Genomic DNA, 18,484 nt, shown 5'->3' with positions numbered 1-18,484 from the left:
CACCCATGTCTCCCTGCACCCCCACCCCCCAGCCACCAGGGGCAGCCTCCACCAGGCCCCCACCCATGTCTCCCATCACCCCCACTCCCCAGCCACCAGGGGCAGCCTCGACCAGGCCCCCACTCATGTCTCCCATCACCCCCACCCCCCAGCAGTGCAGGGGCAGCCTCCACCAGGCCCCCACTCATGTCTCCCACCACCCCCACCCCCCAGCCACCAGGGGCAGCCTCCACCAGGCCCCCACTCATGTCTCCCACCACCCCACCCCCCAGCAGTGCAGGGGCAGCCTCCACCAGGCCCCCAACCATGTCTACCACCATCCCCACCCCCCAGCAGTGCAGGGGCAGCCTCCACCAGGCCCCCACTCATGTCTCCCACCACGCCCACCCCCCAGCTACCAGGGGCAGCCTCCACCAGGCCCCCACTCATGTCCCCTATCACCCCCACCCCCCAGCCACAAGGGGCAGCCTCCACCAGGCCCCCACTCCTGTCCCCTTGCACCCCCCACCCCCCAGCAGTGCAGGGGCAGCCTCCACTAGGCCCCCACCCATGTCTACCACCACCCCCACCCCCCAGCAGTGCAGGGGCAGCCTCCACCAGGCCCCACTCATGTCCCCCTTCACCCCCACCCCCCAGCCACCAGGGGCACTCTCCACCAGGCCCCCACTCATGTCTACCACCACCCCCAACCCCCAGCAGTGCAGGGGCAGCCTCCACCAGGCCCCCACTCATGTCTACCACCACCCCCACCCCCCAGCATCCAGGGGCAGCCTCCACCAGGCCCCCACTCATGTCTCCCACCACCCCCACCCCCCAGCAGTGCAGGGGCAGCCTCCACCAGGCCCCCACTCATGTCTCCCACCACCCCCACCCCCCAGCCACCAGGGGAAGCCTCCACCAGGCCCCCACTCATGTCCCCTATCACCCCCACCCCCCAGCAGTGCAGGGGCAGCCTCCACCAGGCCCCACTCATGTCTCCCTGCACCCCCATCCCCCAGCCACCAGGGGCAGCCTCCACCAGGCCCCCACCCATGTCTACCACCACCCCCACCCCCCAGCCACCAGGGGCAGCTTCCACCAGGCCCCCACCCATGTCTACCACCACCCCCACCCCCCAGCCACCAGAGGCAGCCTCCACCAGGCCCCCACTCATGTCTCCCTGCACCCCCACCCCCCAGCCACCAGGGGCAGCCTCCACCAGGCCCCCACTCATGTCTCCCTGCACCCCCAACCCCCAGCCACCAGGGGCAGCCTCCACCAGGCCCCCACTCATGTCTCCCTGCACCCCCACCCCCCAGCCACCAGGGGCAGCCTCCACCAGGCCCCCACCCATGTCTACCACCACCCCCACCCCCCAGCAGTGCAGGGGGAGCCTCCACCAGGCCCTCACTCATGTCTCCCACCACCCCACCCCCCAGCCTCCAGGGGCAGCCTCCACCAGGCCCCCACTCATGTCCCCTATCACCCCCACCCCCCAGCCACCAGGGGCAGCCTCCACCAGGCCCCCAGTTACGTCCCCTATCACCCCCACCCCCCAGCAGTGCAGGGGCAGCCTCCACCAGGCCCCCACTCATGTCTGCCACCACCCCCACCCCCCAGCCACCAGGGGCACCCTCCACCAGGCCCCCACTGATGTCTACCACCACCCCCACCCCCCAGCAGTGCAGGGGCAGCCTCCACCAGGCCCCCACTCATGTCTCCCACCACCCCCACACCCCAGCCACCAGGGGCACCCTCCACCAGGCCCCCACTCATGCCTACCACCACCCCAACCCCCCAGCAGTGCAGGGGCAGCCTCCACCAGGCCCCCACTCATGTCTCCCTGCACCCCCACCCCCCAGCCACCAGGGGAAGCCTCCACCAGGCCACCACTCGTGTCTCCCTGCACCCCCACCCCCCAGCCACCAGGGGCAGCCTCCACCAGGCCCCCACCCATGTCTCCCACCACCCCCACCCCCCAGCAGTGCAGGGGCAGCCTCCACCAGGCCCCCACTCATGTCTCCCACCACCCCCACCCCCCAGCCACCAGGGGCAGCCTCCAACAGGCCTCCACTCATGTCCCCTATCACCCCCACTCCCCAGCAGTGCAGGGGCAGCCTCCACCAGGCCCCCACTCATGTCTCCCACCACCGCCACCCCCCAGCCACCAGGGGCACCCTCCACCTTGCCCCCATTCATGTCTACCACCACCCCCACCCCCCAGCAGTGCAGGGGTAGCCTCCACCAGTCCGCCACTCATGTCTCCCACCACCCCCACCCCCAGCAGTGCAGGGGCAGCCTTCACCAGGCCCCCACTCATGTCTCCCACCACCCCCACCCCCCAGCCACCAGGGGCAGCCTCCACCAGGCCCCCACTCATGTCACCTATCACCCCCACCCCCCAGCAGTGCAGGGGCAGCCTCCACCAGGCCCCCACTCATGTCTCACATCACCCCCACCCCCCAGCAGTGCAGGGGCAGCCTCCACCAGGCCCCTGCTCATGTTTCCCTGCACCCCCACCCCCCAGCCACCAGGGGCAGCCTCCACCAGGTCCCCACCCATGTCTACCACCACCCCCATCCCCCAGCAGTGCAGGGGCAGCCTCCACCAGGCCCCCACTCATGTCTACCACCACCCCCATCCCCCAGCATCCAGGGGCAGCCTCCACCAGGCCCCCACTCATGTCCCCCACCACCCCCATCCCCCAGCAGTGCAGGGGCAGCCTCAACCAGACCCCCACTCATGTCTACCACCACCCCCACCCCCCAGCATCCAGGGGCAGCCTCCACCAGGCCCCCACTCATGTCTCCCACCACCCCACCCCCCAGCAGTGCAGGGGCAGCCTCCACCAGGCCCCCACTCATGTCTCCCATCACCCCCACCCCCCAGCAGTGCAGGGGCAGCCTCCACCAGGCCTCCACTCATGTCCCCTATCACCCCCACTCCCCAGCAGTGCAGGGGCAGCCTCCACCAGGCCCCCACTCATGTCTCCCACCACCCCCACCCCCCAGCCACCAGGGGCACCCTCCACCTTGCCCCCATTCATGTCTACCACCACCCCCACCCCCCAGCAGTGCAGGGGTAGCCTCCACCAGTCCGCCACTCATGTCTCCCACCACCCCCACCCCCAGCAGTGCAGGGGCAGCCTTCACCAGGCCCCCACTCATGTCTCCCACCACCCCCACCCCCCAGCCACCAGGGGCAGCCTCCACCAGGCCCCCACTCATGTCACCTATCACCCCCACCCCCCAGCAGTGCAGGGGCAGCCTCCACCAGGCCCCCACTCATGTCTCCCATCACCCCCACCCCCCAGCAGTGCAGGGGCAGCCTCCACCAGGCCCCTGCTCATGTTTCCCTGCACCCCCACCCCCCAGCCACCACGGGCAGCCTCCACCAGGTCCCCACCCATGTCTACCACCACCCCCATCCCCCAGCAGTGCAGGGCAGCCTCCACCAGGCCCCCACTCATGTCTACCACCACCCCCATCCCCCAGCATCCAGGGGCAGCCTCCACCAGGCCCCCACTCATGTCCCCCACCACCCCCATCCCCCAGCAGTGCAGGGGCAGCCTCAACCAGGCCCCCACTCATGTCTACCACCACCCCCACCCCCCAGCATCCAGGGGCAGCCTCCACCAGGCCCCCACTCATGTCTCCCACCACCCCACCCCCCAGCAGTGCAGGGGCAGCCTCCACCAGGCCCCCACTCATGTCTCCCATCACCCCCACCCCCCAGCAGTGCAGGGGCAGCCTCCACCAGGCCCCCACTCATGTCCACCAGCCAACATGTCACCACAATGTAGATCCCTGGCCCTTATGGTCAGCCTCCAAATGCCAAACACCCACCCGAGTATTGCATCCACCCACTTAGAAATGGCAAAAACATGATAGAAGCCCAATTGCAAGTTTGGAAATGAACACATGTTCCTCACATACACCCAATGGGTGTCAGTGAATGTCAAAACCCATATCATGATATGCATGAAACCAATGAGATGATACTACACATTGAACTTTGAAGAAAACATATGTATTAAAAGCAACATAAATTGAATCAAAAATAAACAAACAATAATAGAAATTTAAAAAAAAAGAAACCAGCAGGTCCGTGAAATAATGCAAAACCACAAATCATAATGCAAAGGAAAGGTGTCCAAAGTCACAGTCCACAAAAGTAAATCCAATGGAAAATTAAAATCGAAAACCATTGCTCCATGGCTAAATCATAATAAAAATTGAAAATCCAAAAGTCAACTATGTACAGATAAACAATCCAGGGTCCATGATCCCAACCGAAGAAATGAAACCTATCTACTAACACTACCTAAAAAAAATAACTATATTCAAAAATGTGGCCCATTGTCCAAAAGGTCCAAAAAAAATGCTAAACCAAAGGAAACCTAACACTAACTATAGAACTATTTACAAGGGCAGCGGGCTAGTCCGACGGCTCACTTCGGGATGTTCCGGGCCATGGCATCATCGAACTCCTGCTCAATGTCCCGGAGGCGCTCCTCCTCCATGGCCCCGCGGGTCCGCAGGGCCGTCCACATGTTCCCCCCAAACTCCCAGCGGATTGCCTCGAGGCACTCAGCACGCCTCAGGGCCCTCCGCATGGAGTTCTCCGCCCTGACCATCGTGAGCCGTGCCTCTTCCGCCCGCTGCCGCTCCGCATCTATGGCGTGGCCCAACCGCTGCCACACGGAAGACACTTCCCGTCCTGGGTCCTCCTGCCCTCCGGCCGATGCCTGCCCCTCCGATGTGGAAGGCCCCGAGCCATCATGGCTCCCACCACGTTGCTACTGCTGCTGCGCCTCTGCCCGTGCACTGCCTCCTGCTGCCTGCACATCCTCTGCTGGCTGGGGTGCAGTCGTTGATGTGGCCACCCCTGCTGGACGTCCGACTCCCGACTGTGGCAGGGATGCCTCCTCCACCAGCCTGGCCGCACCGTCAGAGGCAGCTCCACAGGGCACCCAGGTGACTGATGGGTGGGAAGATGGCACGGAGGACGACTGGCGCATAGGGGGTTCAGTTGAGGAGGGGGTCGTAGCAAGCCCCATCAAACAGAGGAATCCTGCCTGGGTGACCTGTCCCAGTAGGACGACGCGGTCAACGAGCCATTCGAGATGACGTGCAGTCTCCTCATGAAAAGACTGCAGGTCACCTCGCATGGCCCGTTGACGCAACGCCACACCAGTCAGGACAGGCTCAACCTGGACCCGGTTAGCAACGTCCGCAGGCAGAGGAAGGCCAGTTGTCGTGAGCTCATCCCCTGCCTGAAAACGGGTCTGGACGTAGGCATCCCTGCTGGTGCAAGATGATGCAGTGACAGGCACAGGATTGCACACAGGCACCTCCGCGGCGACCTGTGCTGCCTCCTGTCCCTGGTCCTGCACTGCACCACTAGCACCAGTGGAATCCCCACCTCCAGACCCCGTCTCTGTTGCTTGCACGGCCTCCTCCTCAACCAAACCCCCCACCAACCTGGATGACTCCGTGCCATCTTCCCCCGTTGGGCCCTGTGGGGTCCCAGCTGCCCCTTCTGATGCCGAGGAGTCCAACTCCGACCTCCGCCTCTTGGACCTCCCCCCGGCAGCTGCGGCCTGGGACGCGTCACCGGACTCCTCACTCCCCGACGAGATCACAACCTGGGAGGGGAGCTGGGCCTTTCGTCTCCGGCTGGCGGTGCGATCCCCGCCGCTGTGCTCCACAGCACCTTCTCCGCCCTCTTCATCAGTTGACGCTACAGAGAGGGAGAAATGAAACACAGGCATCAGGGCACTGTACAATGGACACATACACACATGACAGTTGCACATGAGTGGCATTGGCAAACCTCAGACATGGCATCACAATCGGCAACACACATGTCATTTCAACTTGCACACATGAGCCATACCACAGCCACATCGCAACTGCCAGCACCATCCATACACATACAACAGCATGAGCAGGCAAAGGTGAGCCGGACATCACATGCAACACAGGGAGTGCACTACACATGCACGCACACCACCACACTTGCATGCATGTGTACACCTCAACCAACTGTCGCAGTGTTCCGATGGGCATCCATGTCACATCTGCCAATAAGGATTCCACATCCCGCTGTCACAGGCATCCATGTTGCATCACTGTTGCACCCTTGTCAAATACACACACATGCACATGTACACAGTGCGGATACATGCAGCTGAAAACAACATACATGCGTGACATCACGACCATGCCCACTTGCATACACATTCATCCAAACATGTGTGCCCACGCAACTGCATTTGGCATGCAAGCCTACACACACAAGCACCATCCATGTCTCACACATGACAGCCCTCGCATGTGTTAGCCGCACGGCCCTGTACACCCCCACCCATACTCGGCCCCATACAAACATATGTGCAACCGGCACACTACTGGCACATCACCACACGCACAGCTTACAATCATGATGCATGTACACTTACCGCTCGACTCCAGACGGGTCTGCCTCTCAAGGACCTGGACGTGGAGCGCTGGGGATATGCGTTCCAGGACCCTCATCTGATCTTCCAACAAGTGGCCCTGGCGCCCCTTAGCTTCCGCTGCCTTCAAGAGGCGCCGGGACTTGTTCAGGGTCCTGGACCTGAAGTCCTCCCAGCGCTTCTTGACATGTTGGAAGTCGCGGACTGCCACCCCCTCCGCGTTGATGGCAGTCACAATGTCGGTCCAGATCCGAGTCCGTCCTTCCTTGTCGGCGCGCACCCTTCCGTAGAGGACATCATACTGCCCCAGGACTTGCTCCACCAGGACACCAACTTCCCTGGCACTGAAGCTGGTGCCCCTCTGCCTCTCTGGCCGGGGGTTGTCAGTGGTGCCAGATGTTGCAGTGCCCATCATGACAACCCCAGAGGCAGGAGTGGGTGGGCAACTGGGTCCTGGGGCTGGGCTGTGGAGTGATGGAATCCCAGTCGGGAGTCTTCGGTTCCAGCAGGGGTGGTCACAGCAACAGCACCCCTGGCTGATGTGCAGGCAGCAAATGGCAGGGCACATGGGCAGCAGGCAGTCAGGCAGCAGCAGATGGCAGGTGGGAGCGTGCTCGGGGCTCTGGGGGGCAGTAATTCGGCCTTGTGGGCAGGAGCGTGGTCTTCCGTGTGCTTACACGTGGCCAGCTTGATACGGAGTGATTTTGCACGTGAAAATCCTGCACGTCTGCGTGTAAATCGAGGAAAGGCCCTTAGCACGTGTGCACGTCAGCACGCATATGCGATTTCATTGGACCAAAGGCCCTTAGCGCGTGAGCGCGTCTGTGACGTGACGCGCGTGGGTGTTTCCCTCATTACACGTGGTCACCCAGGCAGGATTCCTCCGTTTGATGGGGCTTGCTACGACCCCCTCCTCAACTGAACCCCCTATGCGCCAGTCGTCCTCTGTGCCATCTTCCCACCCTCAGTCACCTGGATGCCCTGTGGAGCTGCCTCTGACGGTGCGGCCAGGCTGGTGGAGGAGGCATCCCTGCCACAGTCGGGAGTCGGACGTCCAGCAGGGGTGGCCACATCAACGACTGCACCCCAGACAGCGGAGGATGTGCAGGCAGCAGGAGGCAGTGCACGGGCAGAGGCGCAGCAGCAGCAACGTGGTGGGAGCCATGATGGCTCGGGGCCTTCCACATCGGAGGGGCAGGCATCGGCCGGAGGGCAGGAGGACCCAGGACGGGAAGTGTCTTCCGTGTGGCAGCGGTTGGGCCACGCCATAGATGCTTAGCGGCAGCGGGCGGAAGAGGCACGGCTCACGATGGTCAGGGCGGAGAACTCCATGCGGAGGGCCCTGAGGCGTGCCGTGTGCCTCGAGGCAATCTGCTGGGAGTTTGGGGGGAACATGTGAACGGCCCTGCGGACCCTCGGGCCCATGGAGGAGGAGCACCTCTGGGACATTGAGCAGGAGTTCGACGATGCCCTGGCACGGAACATCCCGAAGTGAGCCGTCAGACTAGCCTGCTGCCCTTGTAAATAGTTCTATAGTTAGTGTTAGGTTTCCTTTGGTTTAGCATTTTTTTTTACCTTTTGGACAATGGGCCACATTTTTGTATATAGTTATTTTTTTTAGGTAGTGTTATTAGATAGGTTTCATTTCTTCGGTTGGGATCATGGACCCTGGATTGTTTATCTGTACATAGTTGACTTTTGGATTTTCAATTTTTATTATGATTTCGCCAAGGAGCAATGGTTTTCGATTTTAATTTTCCATTGGATTTACTTTTGTGGACTGTGACTTTGGACACCTTTCCTTTGCATTATGATTTGTGGTTTTGCATTATTTCATGGACCTGCTGGTTTCTTTTTTTTTTTTATTTCTATTATTGTTTGTTTATTTTTGATTCAATTTATGTTGCTTTTAATACATATTTTTTCTTCAAAGTTCAATGTGTAGTATCATCTCATTGGTTTCATGCATATCATGATATGGGTTTTGACATTCATTGACACCCATTGGGTGTATGTGAGGGACATGTGTTCATTTCCAAACTTGCAATTGGGCTTCTATCATGTTTTTGCCATTTCTAAGTGGGTGGATGCAATACTCGGGTGGGTGTTTGGCATTTGGAGGCTGACCATAAGGGCCAGGGATCTACATTGTGGTGACATGTTGGCTGGGGGACATGAGTGGGGGCCTGGTGGAGGCTGCCCCTGCACTGCTGGGGGGTGGGGGTTTATAGGGGACATGAGTGGGGGCCTGGTGGAGGCTGCCCCTGGTGGCTGGGGATGGGGGGGGGAGACATGAGTGGGGGGCTGGTGGAGGCTGCCCCTGCACTGCTGGGGGGTGGGGGTGATAGGGGACATGAGTGGGGGCCTGGTGGAGGCTGCCCCTGGTGGCTGGGGGGTGGGGGTGCAGGGAGACATGAGTGGGGGCCTGGTGGAGGCTGCCCCTGCACTGCTGGGGGGTGGGGGTGATGGGAGACATGAGTGGGGGCCTGGTGGAGGCTGCCCCTGCACTGTAGGGGGTGGGGGTGCAGGGAGACATGAGTGGGGGCCTGGTGCAGGCTGCCCCTGCACTGCTGGGGGGTGGGGGTGATAGGGGACATGAGTGGGGGCCTGGTGGAGGCTGCCCCTGGTGGCTGGTGGGTGGGGGTGATAGGGGACATGAGTGGGGGCCTGGTGGAGGCTGCCCCTGCACTGCTGGGGGGTGGGGGTGCAGGGAGACATGAGTGGGGGCCTGGTGGAGGCTGCCCCTGGTGGCTGGGGGTGGTGGGAGACATGAGTGGGGGCCTGGTGGAGGCTGCCCCTGCACTGCTGGGGGGGTGGGGGTGATAGGGGACATGAGTGGTGGCCTGGTGGAGGCTGCCCCTGCACTGCTGGGGGGTGGGGGTGCAGGGAGACATGAGTGGGGGCCTGGTGGAGGCTGCCCCTGCACTGCTGGGGGGTAGGGGTGATAGGGGACATGAGTGGGGGCCTGGTGGAGGCTGCCCCTGGTGGCTGGGGGGTGGGGGTGATAGGGGACATGAGTGGGGGCCTGGTGGAGGCTGCCCCTGCACTGCTGGGGGGTGGGGGTTATTGGAGACATGAGTGGGGGCCTGGTGGAGGCTGCCCCTGCACTGCTGGGGGTGGGGGTGATAGGGGACATGAGTGGGGGCCCGGTGGAGGCTGCCCCTGGTGGCTGGGGGGTGGGGGTGATAGGGGACATGAGTGGGGGTCTGGTGGAGGCTGCCCCTGCACTGCTGGGGGGTGGGGGTGCAGGGAGACATGAGTGGGGGCCTGGTGGAGGCTGCCCCTGGTCGCTGTGGGTGGTGGTAGACATGAGTGGGGGCCTGATGGAGGCTGCCCCTGCACTGCTGGGGGGTGGGGGTGATAGGGGACAGGAGTGGGGCCTGGTGTAGGCTACCCCTGCACTGCTTGGGGGTGGGGGTGCAGGGAGACATGAGTGGGGGCCTGGTGGAGGCTGCCCCTGCACTGCTGGGGAGTAGGGGTGATAGGGGACATGAGTGGGGGCCTGGTGGAGGCTGCCCCTGGTGGCTGGGGGTTGGGGGTGATAGGGGACATGAGTGGGGGCCTGGTGGAGGCTGCCCCTGCACTGCTGGGGGGTGGGGGTGATGGGAGACATGAATGGGGGCCTGGTGGAGGCTGCCCCTGCACTGCTGGGGGGTGGGGGTGCAGGGAGACATGAGTGGGGGCCTGGTGGAGGCTGCCCCTGGTGGCTGGGGGTGGGGGTGATAGGGGAAATGAGTGGGGGCCTGGTGGAGGCTGCCCCTGCACTGCTGGGGGTGTGGGTGATAGGGGACATGAGTGGAGGCCTGGTGGAGGCTGCCCCTGGTGGCTGGGGGTGGTGGGAGACATGAGTGGGGGCCTGGTGGAGGCTGCCCCTGCACTGCTGTGGGGTGGGGGTGATAGGGGACATGAGTGGGGGCCTGGTGGAGGCTGCCCCTGCACTGCTGGGGGGTGGGGGTGCAGGGAGACATGAGTGGGGGCCTGGCGGAGGCTGCCCCTGCACTGCTGGGGGTGGGGGTGATAGGGGACATGAGTGGGGGCCTGGTGGAGGCTGCCCCTGCACTGCTGGGTGGTGGGGGTGGTGGTAGACATGGGTGGGGGCCTGGTGGAGGCTGCCCCTGGTGGCTGGAGGGTGGGGGTGTAGGGAGACATGAGTGGGGGCCTGGTGGAGGCTGCCCCTGCACTGCTGGGGGGTGGGGGTGATGGGAGACATGAGTGGGGGCCTGGTGGAGGCTGCCCCTGCACTGCTGGGGGTGGGGGTGATAGGGTACATGAGTGGGGGCCTGGTGGAGGCTGCCACTGGTGGCTGCGGGTGGTGGGAGACATGAGTGGGGGCCTGGGGGTGGCTGCCCCTGGTGGCTGGGGGGTGGGGGTGGTGGGAGACATGAGTGGGGGCCTGGTGGAGGCTGCCCCTGCACTGCTGGGTGGTGGGGGTGGTGGTAGACATGGGTGGGAGCCTGGTGGAGGCTGCCCCTGGTGGCTGGGGGGTGGGGGTGCAGGGAGACATGAGTGGTGGCCTGGTAGAGGCTGCCCCCGCACTGCTGGGGGGTGGGGGTGATGGGAGACATGAGTGGGGGCCTGGTGGAGGCTGCCCCTGCACTGCTGGGGGGTGGGGGTGCAGGGAGACATGAGTGGGGGCCTGGTGGAGGCTGCCCCTGCACTGCTGGGAGGTGGGGGTGGTGGGAGACAGGAGTGGGGGGCTGGTGGAGGCTGCCCCTGCACTGTTGGGGGTTGTGGTTGATAGGGGACATGAGTGGGGGCCTGGTGGAGGCTGCCCCTGGTGGCTGGGGGGTGGGGGTGATAGGGGACATGAGTGGGGGCCTGGTGGAGGCTGCCCCTGGTGGCTGGGGGGTGGGGGTGGTGGGAGACATGAGTGGGGGCCTGGTGGAGGCTGCCCCTGCACTGCTGGGTGGTGGGGGTGGTGGTAGACATGGGTGGGGGCCTGGTGGAGACTGCCACTGGTGGCTGGGGGGTGGGGGTGCAGGGAGACATGAGTGGGGGCATGGTGGAGGCTGCCCCTGCACTGCTGGGGGTGGGGGTGATGGGAGACATGAGTGGGGGCCTGGTGGAGGCTGCCCCTGCACTGCTGGGGGTGGGGGTGATAGGGGACATGAGTGGGGGCCTGGTGGAGGCTGCCCCTGGTGGCTGCGGGTGGTGGGAGACATGAGTGGGGGCCTGGTGGTGGCTGCCCCTGCACTGCTGGGGGGTGATAGGGGACATGAGTGGGGGCCTGGTGGAGGCTGCCCCTGGTGGCTGGGGGGTGGGGGTGATAGGGGACATGAGTGGGGGCCTGGTGGAGGCTGCCCCTGCACTGCTGGGGGGTGGGGGTGTAGGGAGACATGAGTGGGGGCCTGGTGGAGGGTGCCCCTGGTGGCTGGGGGGTGGGGGTGGTGGTAGACATGAGTGGGGGCCTGGTAGAGGGTGCCCCTGCACTGCTGGGGGGTGGGGGTGGTGGGAGACATGAGTGGGGGCCTGGTGGAGGCTGCCCCTGGTGGCTGGGGGGTGGGGGTGATAGGTGACATGAGTGGGGGCCTGGTGGAGGCTGCCCCTGGTGGCTGGGGGGTGGGGGTGGTGGGAGACATGAGTGGGGGGCCTGGTGGAGGCTGCCCCTGGTGGCTGGGGGGTGGGGGTGGTGGGAGACATGAGTGGGGGCCTGGTGGAGGCTGCCCCTGCACTGCTGGGTGGTGGGGGTGGTGGTAGACATGGGTGGGGGCCTGGTGGAGGCTGCCCCTGGTGGCTGTGGGGTGGGGGTGCAGGGAGACATGAGTGGGGGCCTGGTGGAGGCTGCCCCTGCACTGCTGGGGGTGGGGGTGATGGGAGACATGAGTGGGGGCCTGGTGGAGGCTGCCCCTGCACTGCTGGGGGATGGGGGTGCAGGGAGACATGAGTGGGGGCCTGGTGGAGGCTGCCCCTGCACTGCTGGGGGTTGGGGGTGGTGGGAGACATGAGTGGGGGCCTGGTGGAGGCTGCCCCTGCACTGCTGGGGGGTGGGGGTGGTGGGAGACATGAGTTGGGGCCTGGTGGAGGCTGCCCCTGGATGCTGGGGGGTGGGGGTGGTGGTAGACATGAGTGGGGGCCTGGTGGAGGCTGCCCCTGCACTGCTGGCGGGTGGGTGTGGTGGTAGACATGAGTGGGGGCCTGGTGGAGGGTGCCCCTGGTGGGTGGGGCGTGGGGGTGCAGGGGGACATGAGTGGGGGCCTGGTGGAGGCTGCCCCTGCACTGCTGGGGGGTGTGGGTGGTGGGAGACATGAGTAGGGGCCTGGTGGAGGCTGCCCCTGCACTGCTGGGGGGTGGGGGTGGTGGTAGACATGGGTGGGGGCCTGGTGGAGGCTGCCCCTGGTGGCTGGGGGGTGGGGGTGCAGGGGGACATGAGTGGGGGCCTGGTGGAGGCTGCCCCTGCACTGCTGGGGGGTGGGGGTGGTGGTAGACATGGGTGGGGGCCTGGTGGAGGCTGCCCCTGCACTGTTGGGGGGTGGGGGTGCAAGGGGACATGAGTGGGGGTCCGGTGGAGGCTGCCCCTGCACTGCTGGGGTGTGGGGGTGGTGGGAGACATGAGTGGGGGCCTGGTGGAGTCTGCCCCTGCACTGCTGGGGGGTGGGGGTGTAGGGAGACATGAGTGTGGGCCTGATGGAGGGTGCCCCTGGTGGCTGCGGGGTGGGGGTGGTGGTAGACATGAGTGGGGGCCTGGTGGAGGGTGCCCCTGGTGGCTGGGTGGTGGGGGTGCAGGGGGACATGAGTGGGGGCCTGGTGGAGGGTGCCCCTGGATGCTGGGGGGTGGGGGTCTGGGAGACATGTGTTGGTGATCAGTAGTGCAAGGTGACATGTGGGTTGGCTGGGGGGCATGGCCATGGTGGATGGGTTGCCTGAGGGACATGAGCAGGGGTGCAGGGTAGTCCCCTGTGGTGTGGGCTGCCCGCAGGGGCCGTGGAGGGTGTAGAGGGAACACCTGGGAGGGCCCACACAGCCAAATCACGTGTAGCATTCCCGGCACCACCTAAATACACGTACCCTGCTGAAATCGTTTGTGAATCTTCCCGCGCACCTCGGAATACACGTACCCAGGCCAATCGCGTGTGGAACTTCCCGCGCATCCCGAAGTACACGTACCCAGGCCAATCGCGTGTGGAACTTCCCGCGCACCCCGATGTACACGTACCCAGGCCAATCGCGTGTGGAACTTCCCGCGCACCCCAAAGCACACGTACCCAGGCCAATCACGTGTGGAACTTCCCGCGCACCCCTAAACACACGTACCCAGGCTAATCGCGTGTGGAACTTTCCACGCACCCCGTAGTACACGTACCCAGGCTAATCGCGTGTGGGACTTCCCGCGCACCCCGAAGTACACGTACCCTAGCCAATCGTGTGTGGAACTTCCCGCGCATCCCAAGGTACACGTACCCAGGCCAATCGCGTGTGGGACTTCCCGCGCACCCCAAAGTACACGTACCCAGGCCAATCGCTTGTGGGACTTCCCACGCACCCAGGTACACACGCACACGCTATTTTTCACACAGCGGGTGTCTGTGTTTGTCGGTACCCCTTTGCACCTCATTTGTCCTAGAGGGCCACTGTATGGACCATTCATCATGGCTGTATATGGGTGCTTTTTGTTATCGCACATTTTGGCGCACATTTTTTTCATGCGCAGGGACGCTACCGCCTGCTTTCTTGTGGCGTACTTGTTTGGCCCTGTGCGCGTCTTTGACCGTGCGCTGGTTTGCCCCATTCGATTCCATGAATACGGGTTGTAGGCGAGCGTGTGGGCGTTCCGCGCACTTGCCCCCTGTACTTCCCCCGTGACGCCCATATTTTCACGCGTTGTTCCCCATTCCGAGTGTTACGCCCCGTGTTCCGCCTACTTTTGTGATGTGCGCCGCGCTATGTGCGATTTCGCAGTGGCCGTAGCGCACGCTGTTGGATGACGTGTGCGCCGGCGTGCGCGGCGCACATTTTCAGCGCACATCCAATGTTTTACTCGCGCACGGACTTCCATGAATCGATGTGCGCTGGTTTCCCTGCGATTTTCGCACTTGCAGTGTGATTTTCGCACTTTTACTGCGAATCCCACGTTTTGGCACCTCTGCGCGGGAATTTTCGGCGCACATTAATTCCATGAATCGACCCCTAAATCTAAATATATGCCAATGCACAGAGCACATGCTAAAAACGTATCACTTTGCTCCACGATGCTATGCTAATGGGCCGAATTGCACTAAAAAAATGAAACTAACATGAAACTAATATACTAATTTACCCCTGCCCATTTAACATACAATTCCCATAATAACATGTAGTACAAATCAATCCATTATATGAAATAGATGTAAGTTAATGGAAATGCATGATGATCTGAAATGGAAAACCTTAAATGTGCAGCATGAATCTGTGCTGCGTTGTAAGATGTAGAATGTGAGATATGTTCTCCTAAAGACGTGGCATTGTCTTGGAGCAGGAAACGCTGGAGAGATGTATCATTTTCTCTTCAGCAATGCATCTTGCACAATGAGAAAGGCACAAAGGAAATGACGTGCTATTTTAGTGGGATGATCTTGTCAAGGGGAGTTTTTTTTTGAGTGACATAGGGTTTTGTGGATAAGGTTTGAGGCAGAGAGGCAGAAGGATGGTTCCTGAGCTGACTGTCTGGTGGGCTGAGGCTGTCTCTCTTCTGGGTTGGTAATCCTTAGAAGAGCTGTGAAGTCTTGAGCAACCTTATCTATCAATGACCATCGGTCACTGACAAGCTGATTCAGGGAATATTGCCAACAGATCTAGGAAATTATGCAGTAAATTAAGGAGAGTGAATTGTATGAGAGAAATATTTTTCGGGCTGTTGTGAGATAGAAATATATTTGTTTTCTTAAAGTAATTCACAATCTATATTTTATGTGGATTCCTCTTTATGAAGCAGTTTTTTTGTCAAGATAAGAAACTTGACAAGACCCTCAAGCAAACCTTCTCCTCTTTGATAGATGCTTCCCGCACCTCATCAAATTCCTTTCTTCTCCTGCTGTCTCCTCTCTCCCCTCCACTGCTTCCTCACCTCTCCCTGCTGTCTCCTGGTTAGTTTCCTTGCCCTCTTCTCCCACCTCTTCTCTGCTCCCCCTGAGGCTTCTTCTATACCTCCGCAGGGTTTACCTCTGATTTGTACCCCTCCCCGGAACAACTCTCACTCAGCTGTCAAACACTCCTCTGACATCTGCCGCCTCCACGCAGAACTAGACCTCGATGTCCTCGGCCTCACTAAGGAACAAAAGGGGGGTTCCAACCACAGATCTATTTGTAGACACTACCCTTATGTTCGGTTGTCTGAGTATTTATGTGTAAATTATTTGTAATAACAAGCTTCAATTAGTAAGCCTAGTATCTTAATGAATATGCAATCTCGTCACTTAGTATAACAAATAACGCACAAATCCCCTTAATCGTGTGAAAATATTAATAAGGTTCAATTTATTGGTTGTACAAATTGTACTTATTTTTTATGGAAACAGAAATCATACACATTATCCCACTTGGGACAAGAGATAAAATCTCTTAGAACACATTTTATCACAAAATCAGTGGTCCATTGACCACTTTTTTACAAGAGTAATCTTAAGATAAATCTTGAATACCTACTACAGTCAGACTGTACCTTGATACTTGGTAATGAAAGGGATTGCCCCTAGTGTGGATGGATAAGGGCTAATATACACTAGGGAACAAAAGGGGGGTTCCAACCACAGATCTATTTGTAGACACTACCCTTATGTTGGGGTGTCTGAGTATTTATGTGTAAATTATTTGTAATAACAAGCTTCAATTAGTAAGCCTAGTATCTTAATGAATATGCAATCTCGTCACTTAGTATTGCAAATAAGGCACAAATCCCCTTAATCGTGTACAGAAATTAATAAGGTTCAATTTATTGGTTGTAGAAATTGTACATATTTTATATGGAAACAGAAATCATACACATTATCCCACTTGGGACAAGAGATAAAATCTCTTAGAATACATTTTATCACAAATTCAGTGGTCCATTGACCACTTTTTTACAAGAGTAATCTTAAGATAAATCTTGAATCCCTACTACAGTCAGACTGTAACTTGATACTTGGTAACGAAAGGGATGGCCCCTACTGTGGATGGATGAGGGTTAATATACACTAGGGAACAAAAGGGGGTTCCAACCACAGATCTATTTGTAGACACTACCCTTATGTTGGGGTGTCTGAGTATTTATGTGTAAATGTGTAAATTATTTGTAATAACAAGCTTCAATTAGTAAGCCTAGTATCTTAATGAATATGCAATCTCGTCACTTAGTATAGCAAATAAGGCCCAAATCCCCTGTAATCTCACTGAGACATGGTTCATGGCCAGCTTTGTGACGAGCTTTGACACTCTCCCCCCAGACGGTTACAAGATCCTCTCCACGCCAAAATCCAATTGTTCTGGAGGGGGTGTAGCCCTGATTTTCGTTGAGTGGATTCCTGCCTCTGTCATTCCTACACAGGCCTAGTCCTCTTTCGAATGCCTTGTCTGCAGGCTCTCTCTCTTTCCTAGCCATTCCCTTACTGTGGCTACCATCTATTGGCTACCTGGTCAGATCTCCTTCTGAGTGGGGTGACCTCTGCTCTTCCCTCCTGGTCTCAACCACATCCACCTGGATGCTCCATGTCCTTCCGCTGTACTCTTTCGCGGCCTCTGTAACTCTTTCTCACTCTCTATACTCCCCTCTGGCCCGACTCACTCGGCAGGGCACACTCTGGATGTTCTGATCCCTACGGACCTTCCCCTTTTTATCCCTCTCACCACTCCTCTCTCCTGGAGTGATCCCTTTCTCCTTTCCTCCCAGCTCACTCTCTCCACCCCTGAGGCCAAGCCAACTCCAGCACTGCCACCTACATTCTCGGTTATCCGACCCATTTCAATGTCACCTGGCCTAGTAAGATCGTTGTCTCAGTCTTCCATCTTTTCCCCCTCTCTTGCCTCGTTGCGCTTTGAAACACTTGTGTATAGGCATGTTATAAATGCCACATCATATCACATCATAAATCATAGTTGCCAAGAATTGAGAGAGAAACATTCAAGGTTACATCAGACTGTGCGTTAGCCAGCCAGCAATAAATATGTAATTGAAGTTTTATTATTAGAAAAGCTATTTAATGTTTGTGAGCTCTCTAAAGAAATACATGTTCAAGTATAAGCCATTGTAAAGGAGTACAGCATAATGCAACTATTTGGTCATTTTCTGAATTTTAACATTTTACAAAGCCACACAAGGAAAAAAAAGTTAGATTCAGTGTTCTTATTATGTGTCTGAATTATTGTGTTAGCACATAGACAGAGGTCCAACAGGTGGTAAGTTCATTTTACTGCAGGCGATAATACACATTACTATGTGTGGCAAAGCATAAGGTAAATTGCTCATGGGAGTTGAGTTTTTCAGAAGTGCTATGCGAGTGTGTGAGTACCACTATTTTGTGATGTGAAATCATCAATGTATTCTGAGACAAAGCCAAAAGGGCATAAAAGTGGATTGTACATAAGATACACTGAGCAGATAAGAGTGTACTAGTCCAGTAATTTTGTACCATTAGTGATCCTGGTGAAATAACTATTAGGCAGTATTCTGAAATTAGTCTCACCCCTACAAAAATATCCCAATAGGTTTTCCACAATATATTGCAAAGAGCTAAGAAAATACCACCATACAAAAAATACTGCAAAATATCATGAGATACTAAATATAACCCACAAAATCTCCTCAAATTCCTCTCTCTTTTCGAATCTCATGGTCAGACCACTTGGTGGTGTCAATACAATCCCAGGCTACACGTGTTTCTCAGATCCGGAATATTTTTAAGCGCAGTTGACATTCAGTAAATACAGACGCTATGATTTCCTTTGTTTGAGTCAGACGTATCATTACCTATTTGGTTGATCTGTCATTTTATCTCGGGTGTTTAGCTTATCAGCTGATTATTTTGCTCCTTTAAAATCTGTTAGACCTCACAGACGGACCTCAGAGCCATAGTTCAGAGATGACCTGAGAGCTCC

The sequence above is a fragment of the Ambystoma mexicanum genome, chromosome 3p, assembly GCF_040938575.1.
Source record: "Ambystoma mexicanum isolate Mex_15411 chromosome 3p, UKY_AmexF1_1, whole genome shotgun sequence".
In the NCBI taxonomy this organism is placed as follows: domain Eukaryota; kingdom Metazoa; phylum Chordata; class Amphibia; order Caudata; family Ambystomatidae; genus Ambystoma; species Ambystoma mexicanum.
Note: the sequence above shows the minus strand (reverse complement) of the source record.